Genomic DNA, 4,158 nt, shown 5'->3' on the forward strand with positions numbered 1-4,158 from the left:
TGTGTGCTGATTAAAGGTGTACACCACCAAGCTGGCGCTCCTTCAAGCTTCCTGTGGGTTCTGGGGATTGAGCTGTTTAGGGGATCCAACTCACTCACACAGGCAGGCAAAACACCAATGTATATAAAGTGAATAATAAAATATACACACTCACACATACAGAGAGAGAGGGGGGGGAGGGAGAGGGAGAGGAAGAGGGAGAGGGAGAGGGGGAGGGGGAGGGAGAGGGAGAGGGAGAGGGAGAGGGAGAAAGAAACCTTGAGACAAGGGGTCCCAGAAACCCCAGGTGAACCTCTCCTGCCCTCCATTTGCAGGTGGCTGGGTCACTACTAAATTCTAGCTTAGCACCCAGTACCCAGTTGTCTCCCTTCAGGGGCACCCTTAGAGTCTATATCTAGACTTTCGAAGGCCTTCTCCTTTCTATCTTCATAAAGCAAAGTAATTTGCTTTTAATGACTGCTGGTGTTTTCTTTCCCAGTTCTACTGGAGCTGATAATGTCTGCAGCCTCCCCTGTAGGTTAAACCACTGTGACCTTCATAATCAGAGAACAGAAATAAATTATATTTGCTCATATATGTTACTCTGTCTCAGGGCCTGGCTGCCTCTAATCGCAGACAGTGTGATAGTGTTTTGCTTTTATTAGGCCTCTCCCTCAAAGGTTACAAAGCCTTTCATTATGCCATTAAGAGGGGGGAGTGCCTCAGCCATCGGTTCCCACTGTAGCTACGGTGGCAATTGGACTTCCGACCCTGGGACTCTCCCATAATGGTGCCTGGAGAGGGTGAGCTGAGCTCCTTACCTACTATCCAGTGCATGAGAGAAATAAAGCCTTCAGAACTGGGTGACATGGATTTGGACTTGAAAGGAACAGGGGCTAGCAGGGAAGTCTTACTTCCTGGGCTCTAAGCTGAACACTAGTGCTGGGTCCAACTCCTGTTATATCCCAGACCCCCTTTGGCTAAGCTGAGTCTCTGCTTGGTGGCAGGAAGCTGTTCATGAATCTGCTCTTGTAATTTCTGATCCTTATCTGTCTCAGGGGAGATAGGCCAGGAAGGGTGTGGAATTCTAGAGGGCAGGGTCTGTGAAGACCACTGTGCCCCTTGTTTCTGGATCAAACAGCTCTTAGCAGGCCTGGAGGTGATATGCGGCTCTGCTGAGATGTTCCAAATGGTGAATGAGGCCGTCATCATACCAGGCCTCTCTAAGGATGTGTATGGGTTCTAAGGCAGCCCAGACTGGCAGAACCTTCTGCAGGAACACATTTGCCATCCTGATGGACTATTTGAGCAGTGCCTTTTTGAGGGAGCAGAAAGATCCTCAAATGTTCATAGTCACACCTGTGATGTAGCATGTCTAATCTGTGGTATGTGAACCACAGTGCCACATTCCCCGGGTAAGGCATGGGGTGGCAGATCCCTGGCCCCTGCTCCAGTGAGAGGCCAGCACCTAGCCACAGCCTAGCTTCCAGTAAGTTCTGCTACATATAAAATAAATATATCTTTAAAAAATTCCCCAGGGTGGTAGTATAATTTAAAACGTGGGGCAGTATGTCCTATTTAAAAGAGAAATAAAAAGCAAACATGACATTCAAACCCCATTTGCTCCTTTTTAGGGAAAGTGGCTATAGACACACTCCAGCCATGGGCAGTCTACCTGGCCGTCCATACGACATGTGACGCTCCAGGTGCTGTGATGGTCCTGAGGGATAGACGTCTGTAACCATGGAAGGGGCAGGCTTATGGTCAGGAGTGAAGAGGGGTGACATCTGCTCATTCAGGAAATAGCATCAAAATGTATATAACCTTGCATATGTAACTTTATATGCAAGCATATATAAAAGTGAACATGGTTAGCACTGCAGATTGCGAACAACTGGAGAACTAAAATTAATTGACAAATACAAGCAATAAACTGCTCTTTTCTAGGAAACACTTCAGGGAAGGTAAAATGAAACAAACAGCGCATTATCAAGAACCATCAAGGCCTTCAGCACTGCAGTTGCATCTCTTTCCTCTGCTACCTTGCCAAGCGTGCTGGCTTTGCCCTTCTCCCTCAGGAGCTGGGATAATTGACAGTCAACAAGAAGGCTGTCGAGGCGCAGGGAAGGAATCAGACCACAGCCTATTCTGAGGTGATCATTACCGTCAGAGAGTATCCCTGATACTGCTGCAAATGTGAGTTGTGGACCCAGGGAAGGCAGGCAGCAGCCATGTCCTTCTCTAGACTTGACTTGTCCAAAGCCACAGTTGCCTGGCATGGGGGAAGCTGCCTTCCAGTGGGGCACATGCTGTACTGTTGTCTTGTGCCTGCACAAGAGCCACAGCCCTGAGCTCGCCTTCCCCCCTGGCCCTTGTCACACTGGACCCAATGTACCCCTTGACCATCTCATGCAAACACAATTTTTCACTATTATTCTACTCTACTCAAGATAAAGGTAGCCTTCTCTTGAGCTCCACCTCCAAACAGCGAAGTCCCTGCTACCATTATGCTGTAACCCCATGACACAAGGCATAAAGGGGAGGGAAGACAAGTGCCCTGGCCTGTCGGGGCTGCTGGACTCACAGCCCAAGCATCCCAACAGACGTATTTTGTTTTGTTTTTTCTGGGCAGGGTGCTAATAAGGCTCTGGGGAGCACATAGCTAATCCTCCCATCCCGGAACCTGCAGTCCCAGCTTGTGTCTCACTTGTTCCTTTTTTTTGGGGGGGGGAGGGGGGTTCAAGACAGGGTTTCTCTGTGTAGCCCTGGCTGTCCTGGAACTCACTCTGTAGACCAGGCTGGCCTCGAACTCAGAAATCTGCCTGCCTCTGCCTCCCAAGTACAGAGATTAAAGGTGTGCGCCACCACCGCCCGGCTTTTGTGTCTCACTTGGACAACCGTGGTCTATGTTTAGCTGCTGGAGCTGTCTAGAGGTCCACTCACAGCACTCCTTCCTCCTGACTTTACCCTCCTCCAGGGATCCTAGATGCTGGAAGTCCGCAGGCTCCTCCCAGAGGTAGAGTGGTGATGTCTGCCTGGCCCTGACCACCACAGATTTCTCAGGTCTGAGAAAATGCAGTGTGCCTCACACCAAACTAGCTGTTCCCCACATGCCCTCTCCTCAGCCTCCAAATTCTGAGCATGTCCATTACTGCAGCGGTGTGGTTTGCTTCCTAGGTTTGTGTGTTGGGAGCTGGGCCCCAGGGTGGCAGTGTGAGGCCGGTAAGGCATTTAGAAGGAGGGCCTCGTGGGAAGTCATCAAGTCACAGGGTGCTGCCCTGGGAAGGTATCTCCCGCAGTGATACTCTTCGTGAGTGGGATGCTAAGTGATTATATACATACTCATCCACTTTGCACTTCCTAATCCACTGCCGTACTGTGAAGCAGCCAGTGGAGGAAAACCAGAGTAAGAACAGAAGAGAGATCATTCCAGCAGCCTCTAAGGGAATGTGGCTGCTAAGCAGAGAGCACATCAGCCTGAGAGTTCATCGCTTCAGGAAACTTGCTTTCATTGTGATTTCAGTGAAAACAAGTTGCTGCAGGGGCTGGCAGTATCCTCACATCTGGCCTTAGGCCTGACTTGTAGGAGGACCTTGGGGAATTCTAATGGTCAGGCTGTTATGTTGGAAAATGGACTACCAACTTCAGAAGAGCTGCAGGGGTGTGAGGACAGCAGGCAGCCCATGCCCACATGTCTGCCTCCGTAGTACATTTGAGACAGACATGGAACTCTGGGTGTCCCTGACCTTGATCTAAGGTGGGGCAATGGTGAGTGGGCACGTCTGCCCACCTTCCAGCTGTGCTCTTGCAGGTGTCCAAGCTTGCAGCTCTCACCACACCAAGGGCCCTCACTAAGATCCAAGAACCTGGAGGGTGGGGTGGAGCTGGCGCACCCAAGCATCTGCAGCTCCCAGACCAGCTTGCTATCAGCAGATGAATTCTGTATTCTCTCTTGTCATCCTCTGACCCATGGCTCACCACTGTGCAATGTCTCTTTGTACAGTCCCTGCCATACAGACTCCTTCCACCCATCTTCTAGAATCCTTGACTGACTCTATGAGACATTCTCTGGCTGGTGGAATTCTGGAAGCTTGAAGTTGGATGCCCCGGGGGCCATCCTGACCCAGCCCAGTAAGCCAGAGCAGGACAGAGAAAGGAAGCAAGCCGCCATACTGTGAG

Source organism: Apodemus sylvaticus, chromosome 2, assembly GCF_947179515.1.
Source record: "Apodemus sylvaticus chromosome 2, mApoSyl1.1, whole genome shotgun sequence".
Classification (NCBI taxonomy): Eukaryota; Metazoa; Chordata; class Mammalia; order Rodentia; family Muridae; genus Apodemus; species Apodemus sylvaticus.